Source organism: Panthera leo, chromosome C1 (assembly GCF_018350215.1).
Source record: "Panthera leo isolate Ple1 chromosome C1, P.leo_Ple1_pat1.1, whole genome shotgun sequence".
Lineage (NCBI taxonomy): Eukaryota > Metazoa > Chordata > Mammalia > Carnivora > Felidae > Panthera > Panthera leo.
The window spans coordinates 154,484,207-154,504,722 of NC_056686.1; positions in this window are offsets into that span (position 1 = coordinate 154,484,207).

Sequence of the window (20,516 nt, forward strand, 5' to 3'; positions counted from 1 at the left end):
GAATGCAGATTTGTAAGACTGGACTGTACAAGCCAAGATACCTCCTTTTTAATCCTACCTCTAACACTTAGAAGCTATGTCTCCTTGGTCAAGTTACTTAACTGGGTATCTCAGTTTACTCATCTGCAAAATGAATATGAAAAGGACATTTGAGAATTAAATAAGTTAATAAATATAAACTTTTTAGAACAACACCTGAAACAGTAAGATCACAATAAATGCCTGTGATTATTGTAACAACAATTGTCATTATCAATCAGACAGGGGAAACAAAATGAACCAAGGCATTAATGCACCAAAATACCCAAAGCGAGTTAAAGAATGTTAAGAGGCCTACGGAGGATGGCAGCACTCTACCTAAGGAGAGATGACAGGAACTGGCACTTACTAGCACAGTAGTAGTGACAGGCATTCCCCTTCTAGAGGAGTCTTTTCATCAATTTTTACAGTTATCAGCGCAGCATTGTGCGTCCATATCAGAACTAGGAAACGAGGTTCACGTTAAGCAAGCGTGGGAATCACATCACTTAAAAGCTGCATGTTTCATGTAAGCCACTCACTTGTAACAACTGCGCATGAAATGGCACGCCCACTTACATGAGTCACTGCATTAAGGGTGGTCCAAGGTAAGACAGTCTCATCAGGCATTTATAGGTCTTCCAGTTGAGATGGGCTCTACCAATCAGGGATCATTTTTCATCTTTTGTTTCGGTTCTCCTTACATTGAACTGATACTAGAGGTTGCTGTCACAACCCATCTAATGTACACATGTACAACAGCACTATACTTACAGTATTTGTTGTCTCTTCCTCTCTGTGCAATATGCATTTATTTTTTAAATCTTTATTTTGAACAAGTGATTCATAATGCCCATGTGTCTTACTATGCAGATGTTTACCTTGGTTATTTGATTCTGTTGAATTTTGTCAAGTTTCTCCACTATCAGGTTACTCACTTTACCTTTGTTGTTGCTAAGTATCTTAGGAAAGATAGCTTAGACTATGGAAATCCTGTTTGTCTTCAAACATTTGCCCACTAATTTTAGTATCCCCCAGTGGATCTTGTTTGCAGTATTTATTACTGTGGTGTTTGCTGACTGGTGATCCTCTGTATCTCCAGAGTCTCTGTTAACATAAGCAGCATGACTTAGTGATATCATTCACACATTTTTATATGTTTCCAAGGAAACAGAACCAGAAAGTTAGCCAAAGGTTGAACTGTCAGGGAGAATGGGAAAGGGTACAGTTAACCTTTTAGCCACAGAGGCTGGACGCTTCTTAGGCTACAGAGTGGGTTGTGAGGCACAAATGCATGTAGAGGAGGAGAAAGGAAAAAAATGGAGGAGAATAAGAAGCTTCTAAACTGGGTGCCAGAGTATTGCTGAGGATTGTTCAATATATTTTGCTGGAAAAAAATTCTTTTATGCCTTTAGTTTTTCTCTTTAGAAATCAGTGTCAATTCTTGAAGTCAAGTTGGGGTTGGATGTGTACCTTTTGGCCCATTTTTATTTCCCTGTCTCTCCCCTCAAACACTGTATTTACTCCTTCCTCCTCCAGCTAATGTGTTTACTAAGGACCCTGTTCTTTTCAGTGGAAGCACTCATCACACTTTGAATTATTTGCTTGATGTCTATCCTCTTGGCCACGTGGTCAACTCTGTGTGGGCAGTAACCAAGTTTATTTGTCCCCAGTATATAGCACAGTGCCTAGAACATAAATGTTGATATACATTAAATACTTACTAAACAAATGAAATAGAATGGTTAAGTTCTATAGTATTATGTATATGCTACCCTAGGTACATCAAGTGTTCAATAGGCAACCATAAGCCAGTTGTGAAAATATTACATATTCCTGACAAGAAAATGTATTCTGAGTTCTTAATGAATGCCTTACAAATGAACTTCTACAATGCAACCCACTAGTGTGTTTCTAACAAGACTTTTCCTTTATATGAATAAAGTTAAAAATAGAAAAAGTGTCCTTCTGTAAGGTATCTTATTTTATCTGATTAACACACGTTAAAATATTAATATTCTAATATTCTTCTTTAAAAAGCATAGTGAAAAGCACAGCATCACTTAGTTAATAAAGACCATCATAATATAGTAGCAAAAAGTACTATCAACTTTAAAAAAATACCTATATTAATTTCCTGGCTCTTACTCTGGTCACTTATGAGACTGTGCGCTGAGAACCCAGCTTATCCCAGCACCAGTTACCTCACTTGGAAAATATAAAATTTAAATGATGGTATTTAAGTTCTTTTCCAATCTAAAAAGTGTATTTAAATAGCTATGACTTTGTTTAGCATGTTTTGAATAAAAAGCACAGTGTCAGTAAATGATTAATAAATCCTTCAATATTATTTGAAAAAATAAAAAATAAGCCAAAATTAGCCCATTACCTGGAACAAAAAGGAAGGAAATATGTGTGCTCTAATATTAATCCCCACCTTTGAGAACCCTGGGCAATCTGCCCCATTGAAAAACTACATTACCCAGTTTTCCTAACAGGTAAGGGTGGGACTAGTACAGATATGAGTACAGATATGAGAAATGTTTCATGGTACCTCCTTGCACATGCCTGGAAAGGGAGAAGTTGTGTCCTTCCTCCTTTCTGTTGCCTTGAATTTGAATATTAGCACTCCAATAATCAATCATCTTAGACTACAATGTGATCAGACTGGAAGTCAGGAGTAACAGAACAGAAACACACAAGGATCTGGGTACTCTACCAGTTCTGGAAGTCTACGTTGGGTTTCTCTTGAGTGAAAGGATAAAATCTGGGAGTTTAAGCTACTATGTTCAGGTCTCTAGTATTAGCGGCTGAATCTAATTCCAAATGACACTAAAGTAGTATCAAATAGCTATTAAATTAAGTAATATTAATTTGATTCATATTAAATTAAACTGAATAACTCAGTATATATAGTTATTTTTAGTAGGATCAAATACAACACTGACATATTTCGTACACTTTTGTTCTTTTACATATATCAAACTTTATTGAATTTTTCACAATTATTCCTAATTTTAAAAAATTATCTTAATTATCTTAATTAATTACCTTAATCAGTGCTTGATATGTTACCACACAGGTTGATTCTCTCAAGAAGCATAAATTTTATGAATTTCAGAAGGCTATAAAAACAATCCCATCATTAAACTACCTTAGTACCATAATTAATTTTTTTTTTTCCAGAGAGAAATATAAAGCACTGAACAACTATATTTTAGGTACCATTCAAGAGAAGGTTCAGGCACAGCAAAATATCAGTTTTACTTATGAGAGAATCCCGTGGAATTCACCTGCAAACATAGATATAATATTTTAATAAGACTCCAACAATTATAGCATATATAGGCCTTTGTCAAAATGATCTGTATATAAATGACTATATTCCAGCAATTCTTCCTAATTCAAGTTTTCCAAGACCAATAGTGACTAAATTTAGGATAATTAAAAAGACCCTATATGATATATACTCTATATCATATATATCCTGTCTTGTGTGGGCTTTATTTGGGGCTTTACACTTTTGGGGCCATGGCATTTTTAAGGCTGGGGCAATTAAAATTATGTATTGAGGACAGATGTTAATTATTAGGTTTTCATTTGCAAACCAACCCTTATGAACCAAGTGGAAACACTGGTTAAAATCCTACAGAAGTCCTTTTCATAAGTTTTGACCGAGTCCCACAAAGCAAACTATATTTTACTTGTGGCCAAGTATACATATTCACTTATATTTGAAACAAAGTTTCACAAAGAAATATTTATTCTTACTATAATAGTGATGGTCTCTCTTCTGGTCTACCCCCACTAGCATGTGTGCATGTGTTAAAACTACATGCTACAATTCACTGAAGTCCCATTTAAAAATACTACTTTAGGGGCGCCTGGGTGGCGCAGTCGGTTAAGCGTCCGACTTCAGCTCAGGTCACGATCTCGCGGTCCGTGAGTTCGAGCCCCGTGTCAGGCTCTGGGCTGATGGCTCGGAGCCTGGAGCCTGTTTCCGATTCTGTGTCTCCCTCTCTCTCTGCCCCTCCCCCGTTCATGCTCTGTCTCTCTCTGTCCCAAAAAAAAAAAAAAGTTGAAAAAAAAATTAAAAAAAAAAAACTACTACTTTAGAGTGACTGGAGTTCAGAGAAAATCTAAGTCAGACCTCACAATTCAAAATTAAGGAAAGTGAAATGTCATCTAGAGGTTTCTTTGTCCAAGATGACAGAGCTGTGTACAGCAGAGCCAGGCCTAGGACTGAGGTCTGTTTATCCCCAGTATTCTAGGAAAACATAACATTAGGTGAGGGATATCAGTGTTTTTAAAAGTTCAAAATGCAGAAGTATATGGGTTAGAATATGTACCTGTCAAAGAGGTCTTGGCATCTGAATCACTGAGGTTTTTATTTATTCTTTATTTTGGGGGGAGCTTTTGAAAGTTTTTTTTTCAATGTATTTATTTTCAAGAGAGAGAGGGAGACAGAGCACAAGCAGGGGCTTGGGGCAGAGAGAGGGAGGCATAGAATCTAAAGCAAGCTTCAGGCTCTGAGCTGTCAGCACAGAGCCCGATGCAGGGCTTGAACTCACAAGCTGGGAGATCATGCCCTGAGCTGAAGTTGGACACTTAAGAGACTGAGCCACCCAGGTGCCCCAAGTTTTTATTTTAATTCTAGTTAGCTAACAGACAGATTATATTAGTTTCAGGTGTATAATATAGTGATTCAACAATTCCTGAATAAGTTTTTAATTGATGATTCATTTGGCTTTTTTCGGCAGGCTTGAGTTTGGAAATTCAATCAGTGAGTAGTTTATCTGGTAAATTGCCCTTGTAATTAAATAAAACTATCCCCAGAAACTTAATTGAAGAATGTCTACCCATCATTAACACCTAGAAGCTACATTTTGTTCGTTTGTTTATGTCACATTTCTGGCACCCTGCTCTTTGAAAATCAAATTTAAAATGACAGGTTGCTTTTAACTTCCTTAAAGGCATGAACAAGTAATTGCAAACTCTCTGGTATTGAGTGTGTCACAGAAAAGGCTCATTTTGTAGGTAGTAATCTTTTATTCATAGCAACATAAATTGGGAATTTCTAAATTTATAATTTAGAGCTTATAGTAATTAGGGATTAATAAAAATCCAGAAATAGGTGAGGAGAAAGGCAAATTAAAGAAATGCTGTGGGAAGGAAATGCATTTACTTAGAATTTTGTTGATATATAACAAATCTATAGGTTCTTTTACTTTTGTAGGCCCTTGCCCCTAAGTGTAATGAATTTATGATGGCGAGGAAGCTTCTTAAATCTATTACCACTTAACCCAACAAGTCTCTATATTTAAATAAAAAAGAAATACATTAATGTCAACAAAATTGAGTCTTTTGCATCTATATGTCTGTTCCATAAGTATTTGTTAATTGCAAAGTAAAAAGTTAATGTTACTATAAAAATTACCTTGAGAAAAATCAGCTGTTTAGTTAAATATCTTTTGTATTACAAAATGGTAAAAAAAAATAAGTGAGAACCCTAGTGCAGAATACAAGTATATACAATAGTTTTTACAATGTTTCTTTTTGAAATAAGCCTACTGTCCAGAAGGGCAGCATATTATAGTTAAAAAGTCTACTCTGTTGTTATAAAAGCATGTTGGCTTTACCACTACTGTGTGAAAAGCAAGTGATTTGTCCTCTCAGATACCTAGGAACCATACATGTTATTTCACTGGGGAGGAACCCACCTGGCTAATCTGTTGGGGAGAGGGCATGAGATAAGTTAAGACGTATCAAGAAACGGGTTAGTTTTATTCTAATGCATCACAGCCAAGAAGATAGGAAGGAAGGGAGTAAGTGAGGGAGAGAGAGAGAAAAAGAGAGAGAGAGAAAGAGAGGAGAAAGAGGAAGGAAGGGAGGAAGGAAGGAAGGAAGGAAGGAAGAAAAGACAATTGGGTAACCTATCTCATTAATGAAATTGAGTGAAAACAAAACTCCCAAATAATACAAACTGGGAAGAATGCAATTTTAGAAATTTTATAATTTATATTGACTGCCTTTGACATTGGGGTTTCTTCTAAGCTACACAATCGTAACATGGATATAGATCATTTAGAAGCAAACTACATGCACATTTTTACCGAACAGCGTATCCCTATCAACTCCACCACTACTTCTCACTCAGTTTTACTTCCTTTCAACCAGTTCTACTGATTCTTGGCTTTCTAATTTTATTTTATCAGCTTTCTAATGTTTTAGACTCAGGCCTCTAACCACATCATGAACTTCATTCCTTGATGCACAAATATATGCCAGAAATGTGGCCTCGTGTGCTTCCTCTGTATTTTATCTTATTTCTGTATTTCTTTGTATTTTTCACGACAAACTAATATATCAACATATTTTCTAAAGAACTTATTTCTTTGGGAGCCTTCTTAATTGATAGTACCCATTTAGTAAAAAAGCTGAAAATATATTTCACATTCATGACTAACGTTTACATATGTAAAGATATGCTGAATTACAATAGTTTCACACTCTTCGCAGCCCTTTCACACTTGGCAAGGCTCTGAAATGTAAACTGCAAATACTCTTTTCCTTTTTTTTTTTAATACAAATGGTTACATCAAGGTTTAGGGAGTTTGGTGTTTGCTTAGTCATGTTTAAGGAACTACTGGAACTATGACTAGAAGTGTTGAGCTTTGAGTTCATTGCTTTCCACCACTTGATTGATATTGCTTAAGATAGGTCATTTTGATAGTGGGTGATGAACAATTCACAACAATAAGCCTAATATTTACTCTTTTTTAAAAAAGGGCACCAGTTTAGCTAATATGCCTAAATACATACATAAATCTCTTTAAGACTCTTATCAAGAGACACCGATAGGACTTCCTGGGAATGAACTAGGCAGATCAGTGAATAATAGATTCTTAGTTCACAGTTGCTGTGGGAAAAATGAAGGATCCAATTACAAAGTCTGAAAGGTTTCCTATAATTAGTGGCTATTATATTACTTTTGTTATGACATAATACAGAGCAAAGGAAAACTGGAAGAGGAACTGCTGTTTCATTTCTTCATTATTTTCCTAATTGCTTTTTTACTAACAGCCTACATTTTAAGGAAGCCAAGCTGTAATCATTTCATCCATTACATTAACCTGTCATTTTGTTCAGGAAATGTGAGGCAAGTTTGGGTCTTCACTTTAAGAATACTAGGAGATCCAAGCCTCTCCCTCATTGACTATAAGCATACTTGCAGAACAGCGTGGTCAATACAGGGGAAATGTCTCAGACTTATATTTCTGTGTATAACATAAATATCTACCAAAGTAATAGTTAACTGAGTGATGACTGTATACACTTTCCAAACGTGTTTCATGATGTTTTTGACACTTGGAAAATTATGAGGTCTTAAAACAGAAAGAAACAAGAGCAAATAAACATATATAATAAATACATATGTATGGAATATATAATACTAGTAATACTTGAAAATAATGTAGAATTATTGGGTTATTTCAAGTTTGTGCAGGAAACACAAGTGATTTAGATCAGAGGTAGAACCAATCTATTCAATAAATACCTCTTAGAGGTGTTTATATTTGATCACTTTCTGAAATAATAAGCCAATAATGACCCCTACAACATGCCAACAATTAACTCCTTCAGTTACTTTTCCTGCCTTTCCTTAAAAGGGTGATAATTATACGATGTTTTCTTTCTTTCTTTTTTCATGTTTATTTATTTTGAGAGAGAGAGATGAGAGAGTACGAGCAGGGGAGGGGCACAGAAGGAATCCCAAGCAGGTCCTGTGCTGTCGGTGCCGAGCCTGATGTGGAGCTCCATTTCACAAACCATGAGATCATGACCTGATCTGAAATGGAGTTGGACGCTTAACCGACTAAGCCACCCAGGTGCCCTCTAGGATCGTGGTTTCAATCCTTATCATAAGAGAATGTCCCAGACTCATTTTTACTAGGAAAATAATAACAATAATAATACATTGAGCATCTCCCAATGCATGAATTCATACTACTGCTACATTTTAAAGAATCTACATGTCAACTGTAAGACATTATACATACATCAAAAATATATATAAAATTGAAAATTGAAAGACAATGTTTAAAAAACCAAACTTTTCCAGCATCCTTCTTATGTGTGCCTATGCCACTTGGAGAACACAGATTATGGCTTCCACACGTCCAAATCCTAACCTATTTGACAGGTTCAGCTCAGGTCTGCCATTCACCACCCAGACTTCCTTGGAGTACTCTGGCAACCATGCCCTCATCAGTTCTTACCTTTGTATTACAAAAACACATTTTTCACATAGCATACATCTAGTTTTTAGCATTCTTTCAACATAAAGATTAATTGTAACATCTTCTGGATGTTAAGATTTAACATCTTTCCAGGTGTTGTAAAATTCACTATATATTTGGCACAGGTGAAAAGTCTTATTCATATGAAATAATTAGAAGACTGAACTTCTTGGTGGGGTGAAAAAGCACACAAGGTTTCTGTCATACCTATTGCTAGTTTTACAGGAGAAAATCCCATATCTGGTACATCCCATTTAGAATTCTAACTGATGTTTTATTTTGAAAAGAAAACAAGTTAAGTCTTCACGTATGTGAACACCAAGCTTTTAAAAAATATTACATATGCCAATATTTTGGAGAACTAGGAATGTTTGTGTTTCAAAAAAGAAGTCCCAACTGATGCAAAATACTTGCCAAATACCTTTGTTGTGAAAGAAAAATGGATAAATAAATCTTGCTTTCAAGAATTATTTTAGACATTTCAAAACCAGGCAAGAGGGAGCCTTTGGTTTGAAGAACATAGCATAGTATTAGGAACCGTGAGTCAGACAAAGCTCAGTTTGATCTCCAGCTCTCTCATATTCCGGCTGTATGAGATGGATACATGACTTTACTTTTCTCAGCCTCAGTTTCCTCTTCAAGGAGCAGATGACAATAGCGCCCGTCCTCATGCTATTGTGTGCGTTACAATAGAGAATGCATATAAGGCCATCTACTTTAGATAAATACTTTATAACACAAAGTGCTGAGAGGGGTGCTGAACACAAGAACGACTCAATAAATATTAAATCTCAAAATGCTAAGGGTCAGTTCTATGCTTGTGTGAGATAACTGGACAGGGTCAAGGGGGATTGTCTGAGAGCATGTCTTTCCATGGAGAAATGCTAAGTGTTCCTAAAGGAATCCAATCTGCTGCAGGAGCTAAGTAGCATCGTATTCGAATCAAGCAAACTAAACTGGCAAGGAAAACTGCTTAATTGAAAAATTATTAACCACATTCCATTACTTCGAATAAATGAAGCATCATTAAAATCTCATTTTGATATATTTTTAACTTTATAAAGCTTTTTAGTACCTATTATTTCATCTGAATCTGACAATGTTTTGCTGCTAAAAAAGATACCATTAACCATCACCTAGGAGTTAACATCAACGTGAAACATGAGAAACCACAAAGTAAAGCTTTTTGGTGAGAAGGCATCTTTTGAAACTAAAGATTTGTAATTTTTACACTAGCTTTGAATGGGGTTTTCCTAGTCATCTGTCATGAGAATCATTCAACCTTGCAAGAATGATGGGCTTGGCCAAAAGAAACTAGAGAATAAATTTTAAGAAGATATATTTAAGCAGTATAAACAATTATCATCAACAAAGAACACACTGCTATGTGTTAGGTCTTCTGTAAAAGACAAAACAAATTTTATGTTGCTATGATTTTTTTTCCTCCACTGCACAAAACATCTGATTCATTTTGACAGTCTTTTAGTGATCCCTTTAATGTGTGTTTTATCAAAAGGCACCTAAAATTCTTTGTGCAGACAGGAAAAAATAGCCAAGCTAAGAAAGCCAGAGATGGAAATTTCTAGCACTGATGTCACAGATGTGACTTTAGATGAGAAAATCCAAAATGTGTGGGAGGAGAAGGTCACTAAACATAAAATTCCCTGCCTCTGATGTGAAGCAGGAGTGCAAGTAAGAAAACAGTTGAGTCATGTCCTTTGTTATCTTGGCAAGCGGCTTTTTCTCAAGGCACCAAAGGGAGCCTTGACCATGTTTCAGACCTCATAAAATTGATGAATTAGATTTGAGCTGATTGTATTGCAAATACACCCCCAATTACTCCAGGAGTTAAAATATCACAGCTGTCACGTAAAATGGGAATCTGGTGGCGTAATAGGGACTTCTGCTATCATCTGTATGGGAGAATAGCAGGCAAATCACTGCTTTATAATAAATATCGTGATTTAATGGTACTCAATGTTCTTTCACAGAATCTCTATTCTTAGGTTATCTTTAGGACATTTCATGACAAAATTGGTACTGAGTTGTGGTGTGCACCACTTAGAAAATTAGCCAGTGACAAGGGAGCTTATACAAAGCTGTAAAGGCCATCAGGAAAGAATAGGATATCTGAGAGTAGGTGGAGTTTGGTTATGCTATAGAAGAAAACTAATGTATATATATAAAGCAGTTAACCCTGTGTTCAGTGCTATGTTAGAAATGTAATCTCTTCAGCAACACTAAGAAGGCTTTTTATCCTTATTTCAATTCATAGAGAATGAGAGATTTCATTTGATATACTAGAAAGGGGCAGAAGTAGGCATTAAACTCAGTTCTGCCTGTTTTAAATGTATTTACCACGTTGAGGTAAGCAGACTCTTGAAAAAGTGGGGCAAAATAGGGAAAAGAGGATTATTGACTAACAGAGATTTAAGATTTAAGTTACAAGCAAACTCAATAGAAAGGCATTTCAAATCAATACAGGAATAAGAATAATTTTAAAAATATATGTTTGCCAGTAAGTCCTGTTGAAGATGAAGGTATTTGTTACTTTCCTTATGTCTGAGCTCCCAGAGTGCTATGTTGCCATGATATCCTTGGTCATGTTTTCCCCAACTATCACCTCCTCCCAAAATAAAACTGGCAGTGCTTGGCCTGTATCTTTTTATTTTCACCACAAAAGGACATTTTCTAACGATGCAAGTCAAAAGGTTCTAGGGGAAAAAAAAGACTGCTTAAACATAGGCATTATAAATTACACTTTCCAATATTTTCACTGAAAGAGAACTAGACTAGAATTCTCCCTGAATCTCAGAAATATTCTGTACTTAAAACAATGACCGTGGAACATGTGTTAAAGTTCTATGCCATTAGGTCTGCTAACTGGGATTAATAGGCTGCAGACCTCTTGTCATCTGCCTGGAAACCACCAAGATGGAGAATTCTGTACTGAAATACCAATAAGGAGTGCCTCATCCTCTTGCTTCTCTGATCCTCTTGATCAACCTGTGTTCCTGTGAGAGGTAATTTGACTTGCCACTTGGAAACAAGGAAAGATGGTTCAGTGATGCCCTAACACTTGCCCCTTCTTTCCTGTCTTAGTCAATTTCTCACAAAGGCCATGGGCTTGCTCAGGGAATGTAAAAATGGAACAGATCATCATGAAAATCTTCTCATAATTTAGCTCTAACCTTAATTCCAAAATTTAATACCAAAGACCATGAACCTTTTCTCTTTTTTTCCCAAATGAATCTACCATGACTTGGCATTTCTAAAATATCATTTCAGTCTTGCCTCAGGAAAACTGAACACAAACTGAACACCGATTATTCATTTCAACAAAGTAAGAGAATCTACTAAGGTTCTTAATGTTTTTAAAACAATGCAACATTGTACAATAGAAAATGTATCAGACATTTTAATTTATACAATGTTTGAGCCATGCCTAGGACACAGAGCCAGGCCTCTAGGGGCATTTCTCCTAATGAATGAGAGGTGCTCTGCCCAACTGTTTGTGAAAGATGTGGTTCAGCTGCTACCTTGACAACAAAAAGCGAGCACATTAGTGACCTGAGGGACTTCAGAGATACCTGCTATTGTTTGACACCAAAAGGAATTGGAAACTTACTAAACATAGAGCAGGTGCAGAGAAAACTATCATTGTTCCGTCTCTACATCATGGGTTCAGGTAGGAATCGAGCTCATGGAAAAGGGTCTATAATATATAAAAGTGCATAATAAAGTACATGACTTCCAATAGTAGGTGGAAAAGCCAGGAGAGGAAAGACTCGGAAAGACAACAAAAACATAGAAAAACAGACATCTGCACAGTAGTTTTGAGACAATCATTCAAATCACTTGATCCTCAGGCTGGACAGAATTCAGTTTGCTTGCAAAGCTGGATATTTCAAATAAAAAAAGAATGGGGTATTGGGACTGGGACTAAGTTACCCACGTGCCTGCCACATTTCCCACATCACTTTGATGATATCTGACTGGTCTACTTTTCTAAAAGTTTTCATGTATTATGGTCACCCTGAATTAATAAGAATGGTCTTTACAGAACACAAGCAGTATCAGAACTGCGAATCTGTCTGAAATCTTGAGGCACCGTGCTGCCACTCTCTCTCTTTCCATCTCCCTTGCCCACTCCCCTCACCCCCCCTTCCTTCTCCTCTCTGAGATCTTGTATTTTTAGAATATTCTGTTGTTTCCACTTATACCTTCTGAATCAAAATAAAATATTTTCATCATGTCAACTAACTACTTAAGAATACGGATGAAAATAATGTCACAACATTGTCCAAGGTCCAGGAGGTTCATGAATCGCTGCTCTTAGAAAGCCTCTGACACCCAGCACCCAGGGGATTTTTTTTTTTTTTTTCTGGCAAGCAGTCAGACTGGGAGATTAGTGTTTCTAGTGGGTGACATGTCTCATGTACAAGTTGTGTTTGTTTTCCTGGCTTAGTAAAGTGCTATTTAAGTGGACCCCCGATTGAGGTGAAAAGCCTTGAGTTCTATGCTATTTAGAATGTCTCTCAACTAAGTGCTTCATAATTAACTAATTAATGTTCAACACACCTGCAGCACTTTTAGTACTATTCCATCATTCTTCCGGAATTATAAACACATTAAGCCTTTATGTGAAGTAATCAATAAATGACAACACTGAAAATAAATCCAGGAATCAGTGTCTAAAGTACCTGGAATTGACTGGCGGTAGACTGTCCTCCCCTAACCCAATGCATATGGAATTCATGTCCCAGAATTTAAGGAGTCTAGTACATTCTGATCTTGAGCATATGTCATGGGGCCATAAGGACACAGAAAAGGATGAACATTTAAGAAAAACATAAGATAGGGTCACTAGGTAAAATGCATTATGCCTAGTTGAATTTGAATTTCAGATAAACCCAGGACCTATATAAAGAAATTGGCAAATTTTCTTGAGCATGTTCCAGAAGGATGGAGCCTTTTCCTATAACAATATGGTAGGAGACTCAAATCAGGTGCATGTTCAGGGACAACATGGGGGAAAGATACCGCCTGTTTCACAGCTGACTGCCTGCAACTCCCAGACAGGATACCAGGCAGCACTCAACTCATGAGTCAATAAAAATGAGCTAATATACTACCTTTGTACATGTGTAATTGTTCATTATTATATAGATGGTTTTCTACAAAGGAAGAATGGAAAGGTTTTCCACTGTAAACATTACAAATAATACATAAATAAACAAATAAACAAATAAAAATAAACTATTTTCCAGCCTAGATATGTCATTCAAGTTCAGCAAACTCATATTAATTTTCCATATACTCTTTATTGCCCTGCTCCTTTAGATGATACTACTAATCAGTATCCAGTTCTAGAAATGACTACATTTACTATCTTGTGACTCAAATACAGTCTTAACAACTAATTAACAAGTCCTACTGATTATTCTTTCTAAATCATCCCTATACTCATTCCCTTTTATATCCGCACAGCTTTTCTCCTTTCTTTACCTCTTATCTGAATTATCACAGTAGTCTCCTCATTTCTAGGTTTAGTTTCTTTTCTTCCTCTATATTCATCAGAGTGGCAAACAGAAACTGATCACATCACTTCTCTATTTAAAAGTCATCAATGGACCCAGCAATAGCACTGCTAGGAATTTATCCAAGGGATACAGGAGTACTGATGCATAGGGGCACCTGTACCCCAATGTTTATAGCGGCACTCTCAACAATAGCCAAATTATGGAAAGAGCCTAAATGTCCATCAACTGATGAATGGATAAAGAAATTGTGGTTTATATACACAATGGAATACTACGTGGCAATGAGAAAAAATGAAATATGGCCTTTTGTAGCAACATGGATGGAACTGGAGAGTGTGATGCTAAGTGAAATAAGCCATACAGAGAAAGACAGATACCATATGGTTTCACTCTTATGTGGATCCTGAGAAACATAACAGAAACCCATGGGGGAGGGGAAGGAAAAAAAAAAAAAAAAAAAAAAAAAGAAGTTAGAGTGGGAGAGAGCCAAAGCATAAGAGACTGTTAAAAACTGAGAACAAACTGAGGGTTGATGGGGGGTGGGAGGGAGGGCAGGGTGGGTGATGGGTATTGAGGAGGGCACCTTTTGGGATGAGCACTGGGTGTTGTATGGAAACCAATTTGACAGTAAATTTCATATATTAAAAAATAAAAAAATAAAAAAAATAAAAAAAAAGATACTCAAGTGACTTGTATGCACATTAAAGTTTGAGAACACTGTTTTAATATATCAATATAAGTGTAAAAAAAAAATAAATAAATAAAAGTCATCAATGGCTCCCCCCAGGGTTTATGAGATTAACCCACAGAGCCTTTTCTACATGATCTCAGCCTCAGTCCCTGAAATTCACCCCTACCCACCTATCCAAAACTCTGGCTTCTTCAAGATTCTGTCTAAGGAGCACTTTCCTAAATCTCCAAAGTAGCTACTCTCAACATGATCTGAATCTTATTCATCTTTCTACTCTCGATATTTAGCCCAATGGGGCACATACTGGGTAGTCGGTAACTATTGATTCAATGGTTACACACTCTTTTCTCTTTTCCTTACTTCAGAAAAAAGAGAACAGAAAAGGTGAGAAAAAGCTCAAAACTGAAGTCCTCAATGAAATTAGAAAGTCACAAAGTTATATAATGTGCTCTCCACTTCTCTCATATTTATTATTATTCTCTATGCAATTAATTTTATTTCAATTTCTACACTGAACCAGATGTTTCGCTTACTGACTGACAACTTTCTCCTCATCTTACAATTTAGGAATAGTAAACATTCTCAATGGTCAGAGAAGTTAAAATATTGTCAATTCTGCGAGTGCAAGTGCCTGGGTGGCTCCATCAGTTAAGCATCCGACTCTTGATTTCGACTCAGGTCATCATCTCAGAGTTTGTGAGATTGAGCCTGGTATGGGGCTCTGCTCTGACAATGTGGAGCCTACTTAGGATCCCCTCTCTCCCTCTCTCTCTCTCTCTCTCTCTGCCCCTCCCCAGTGCTCTTTCTCTCTTTCTCAAAATAAATAAATATCCAAAAAAATACTATCCATTCTGCAAATTAGAATAGCACTGTAAGTAGATATTGGCAGTAATGTACTATAGGAACCTAGAGAAACCATATCTAAAAAATGTTTCAAATAACCATGTTAGGTCTGCTATATTTTCAGTTCAGAGCCTTTCTAGCTGTTGGTTCACGGACTTGACTCTAACTCGCTGTACTATAGCTAAACCATCTCTAGATACCAAAAACATTTATAAAATGAATAGTTTTGACGAGGATATCTCGGTAAACTCCTTTCAGAATGAAAATTGTATTCTATTTTTCCTGCATATGTAATTTGTAGGTAATTTGAGTATTTTACATAATCACACAGATTATCAAACAGGCTGGTAAAGATGCCCCTTCAGGCACCTCATATTCATTCTTGTCGGGGCTTTGTGACACCTCTTTTTGTGTGTAATATGCCCCTCACTTGGTCTCACATAACTAAACATCCCTGTATGTGCCTCAGCAGCAGAAAACCCATTAAAATCAGAGCTTAGCAACCTGCCTTCATCTCTGTTGACTTTGAAGATCTCAAAATTTAAGATTATAGGGAGAAATAGAAATTTTGATTTGGGGAATAAAAATTAGCATGTATAGAGGTGTGCTCAGGAATTCACTAATGAAAATTTTAAATGACAGTTACTTTCGGTCGCTTCTTTAACTGTGTTTCCTATTATTTTAGACACATCAAATTAAACTCTCAGGAACTCATATGTAAAATAAGGTAGAAGACTATAATTTTTGAAGATTCCTTCAACCCAGTTATCCATGATTCCATGATCGTAAACTCATTCTCTGCCAGTCATTTTGTAATTTCTTCCTGATGGTCACCAAGGAAAAAGTGAAGGGTTATTCACAGCTAAAAAGAATATTATGAATACATGTATTACCTCAAGTGGGCTAGTGGCAAGTGTATTAATATATGATGGGGCATGATATTATTAATCAAATACGGTTATAACTAAGAATGAGAAACCGGAATTTCTAGAACTACAAATATAGTGGAGGTTAATCCTATTTGATGTGACATTTTTGAAAACTAAATTCTCTTTAAACTATTTTAACAACAAAAAAAGAAAGCTTATTTGGAAAGCTCAGGGAAATTTTCATGAACACACATACACAACTATATTTTTTGTACATATATATCTAAGTGAAAAAACATATATAACTTGGGGACACACAGGCTTCCGCTGAAAGAATTTAAAAAAAATAATAAGATGAAGTATGAAATTGCCAAAACAAAGAATAATAATATAAAACAAAAACAGTATGGGAGATGAGCAAGTCAGAAATATTTCCTTTATCAGGTGTTATCAACCCCACAAGTACTCTGTAGTCCACAGAAAATCATGAACTGCATAAAGCTCATCATGAACAAATGTCTTCCTGCAACTGAGCTGAGGAATTTAAAGATGTCAAAGGTAAAAATGTATTCCTTTTTCAAGAGAGATGGGTCACATGATGATGTTCTATTGCAATATCTTCATGGCTCCCTTGCCAAAGGACTGATGTATATTTAATCACTTTATCTAATGGATGTGATTTCTCAAGTCACAGTTACCCATTAGGAAAGCTCTTGCTCTGGTTCAGCTCAGCAATCTGATTACATTTCCTGACTTTGTGGTTTCAGAGAGGCAGAGCTAGTGGAGAATTCCCTGGCTGATCCATCTGTCTTTGCTGCAGACAACCGACTACAACATGATCATCAGAGTCATTAGGCTTGGGGGTTGGGCAGAAAAATCATGTAGATTCACAATGCCCAAACCTTTTGAGCCAGGTGCCTATATGGTTAATTTCAATTACCAAAGAACAGATCTACTGTTTTATTATTATTTTTTTTCAAAATGCCCTACCCTTCTTGATTGAAATGGGAACAAATCTCATTCTGGAGTTTTACATAATTACTATGAAGCACATCATCAGCGTACCTAACACCACCTAAGAATACCACCACTTCCTTTTTTTTTTTCCAGTATAATATGATACACTTTTTACTGTTGTAAGACGTAGTAAAAATATACATGAGGGCTAGGCTGCTTTTCCATAGTCTGCCTTCTTCAGGATATTCTTAAGGAATACCTACAATGTTGAAGCTACACTTGTTGTGGCTAAAAAATAAAACTACTACATGTAAGAAGGAAAAAACCTTGTTAACGCAGAAAATTGGTAAGTTTTCCTATCATAATTTAATGGAGTATCATTTTACACAGCCTTACTTAAGATAGCTGAATAGAAAATGTAAAATAGATAAACACATACTGATTTAAAGATGTACTTTTATTTTTTTTTAATTTTTTTAAATGTTTTATTCATTTTTGAGACAGAGAGAGGCAGAGCATGAACAGGGGAGGGGCAGAGAGAGAGGGAGACACAGAATCCGAAGCAGGCTCCAGGCCTGGAGCTGTCAGCACAGAGCCCGCCGCGGGGCTCAAACTCACGAACCCCTAAGATCATGACCTGAGCCGAAGTCGGACGCTTAAGCGACTGAGCCACCCAGGCGCCCCTAAAGATGTACTTGTAAAGATTGTTCTACTCAACAAATATTTACATAGTTGATAAATGCATCTTTTGTTGAGGCAAGAAATCGAGCAGGCAAAATATGATTTAAACAAGAAGTAAAGTTCAAAAAATGAAATACCATGGCAAATTAATGATAATGATAAATTAAAACATAAACCTACCATTAAGAGCAGAGTGCAGCATGACCGAAACTAAGAAACCAAATAATGCATTAGCAAGGACCTGATATCCTGTCATGAAATCTACAGTATTTAGGAAAGCAATCCTCGATTACAAAATATTAATCACTAACTAAAATATGTATCACGTTTATTTTTAAATTATCTTCATTAGAATTTTTTTAACGTTTTTGAGACAGAGCGAGACAGAGCATGAACAGGGGAGGGTCAGAGAGAGGGAGACACAGAATCTGAAACAGGCTCCAGGCTCTGAGCTGTCAGCACAGAGCCCAACACGGGGCTCAAACTCACAGACCGCGAGATCATGACCTGAGCCGAAGTTGGCCGCTTAACCCACTGAGCCACCCAGGCGCCCCTATCTTCATTAGAATTTTAACAAATTCTCTAAAAATACTGTTTCAAATTTTTCTCTTTAGCTATAACAATACTGTAAAATATTCTCCTATATCCTTATCAACATACCATTGCTCTACAATTACAAGGAGAGGTGTGCCTGGGTGGCTCAGTAGGTTGAGCAGTTGACGTCGTCTCCGCTCGGGTCATGATCTCATGGTTCCTGAGTTAGAGCCCCACATCAGGCTCTGTGCTGACAGCTCAGAGCCTGGGGTCAGCTTCAGGTTCTGTGTCTCCCTCTCTCTCTGCTCCTTCCCCACTTGCGCTCTCATTCTCTCTCTCTCTCTCTCTCTCTCTCTCTCAAATAAACACTAAAAAAAAAATTAAATTACAAGGAGATATTGAGACTTTCATGTTAATCAAACTTTAAAGAAGGGAAGAAATTCCAAAGAGAACCTATTTTAGGAATCCCAGTGTTTCACCTGAAAGGGTTCTCCACCTTTCTGTGCTGCTCCATTCTGTTGCCTCCATCAGTTGAAAACTGGGTGTCCTTTCTGTGCAACTGAGATGGGCTACATTAGTAGCTTTCAATTTTGGAGTGTTAGGAGTTGCTACAACAATAAACTGTTTTCTCTATACCAAGATTTAAAACATTTAAGGGTGTGTCTTTCCATTTGACCTATTTTTCTTATTGAAGCACTGCAAAATTTCTTTTGAAAAAACCAGCGGTGCTGTAGAAAATGCTTTAAAAACTTAGCTGGGTAGTACCAAGGAGATTGGGTCAATTATAGAATGTTCATTAAAGGCACAAGAGATTCTATTTTTGCCATGGGAAATTTGATGACTTTCTTCTGCTTTAAGCAGAAAAAAAAAATAAATAAATAAAAATCCTCCATAGCTCTGCAATATCTACAGGGTGACCTGCCCTATGTCTGGTCTGGCATAGAAAGCTTTTCCTAATGTGGGACTGACAGGAATAGGGGCTCTTTGCTTCCGCTATTGGCAGTCTAATCTCAGCTACTTCACTCTACATTTTATTTCCCCAAAGGGCAGCCAGATTATTTTATAATCCCTGTTTTCTCATGATGCTCCATCTATCCAGTTTTGGCTATCCTGATCACCTGATTACTTATAATATTCACTTCAACATCTCTTCCACAAAGACATTTGACCTCATTTCCTATCTTCCTTCCATCAAATATAAATTAGCCCTTCATTAGCTTTTCCTCTCATCCTTCCTGTCTGCTTTGGATTCCCAACTGCCCCCGAAAGCAGATTTTTTTTTACATCATAGCTCCAACAATGCTTCATTTCTTTCATCAGTCTCCATGCCTGTCTTCTTCAACTAGACTTTAAGCTCCCTAGACAGGAAAATTGTCCTAGGCATCTTTTATTACCAGGGCATAGCATGGTATCTTGACATCATGGAAACTCACTAAATGCTTGATGAAAGATAGCTTCTCCTAACCAAAACACTTGAAGAAGTATAAGCATCTTGTCCTTAAGACAACATACATATCACACAGATTTGTAAACAAACATTAGTTATTACTTAACTAAGTTACTTAAGACTTCTCAATATTTTGAAAGCATCTTCAAATACTTATAACAATCAAGAACTATCATTGACTCTATATAAGAAACATTCTTTAAAAATCCATGGCTCTCTCCATTTTTCTTTTTCTCCTCATTTAAAAAATTAGAACCTGGGCACCTGGGTGTCTCGGTCAGTTGAGTGTCCAACTTTAGCTCAGATCATGATCACATGGTTCGTGAGTTCGAGCCCCACATTGGGCTCTGTGCTGACAGCTCAGAGCCTGGAGCCTGCTTCAGATTCTGTGTCTCCCTCTCTCTCTGCCCCTCCACTGCTTGCATACTGTCTCTCTCCAATATAAATAAACATAAAAAAAAATTAAAACCTATTTGGAAACGAAACAATTCCTAACCTTATATACAGCTTAACATGTGCAAGAAACGTATAAGTTTTGCTATTACAGTCTGTTTCTCATTTTAGTGATACTAACATAAAAACCATTGATGATATGTTTGGGTTTAATCGAAGCAGCTTTCTTTCAACCATCAG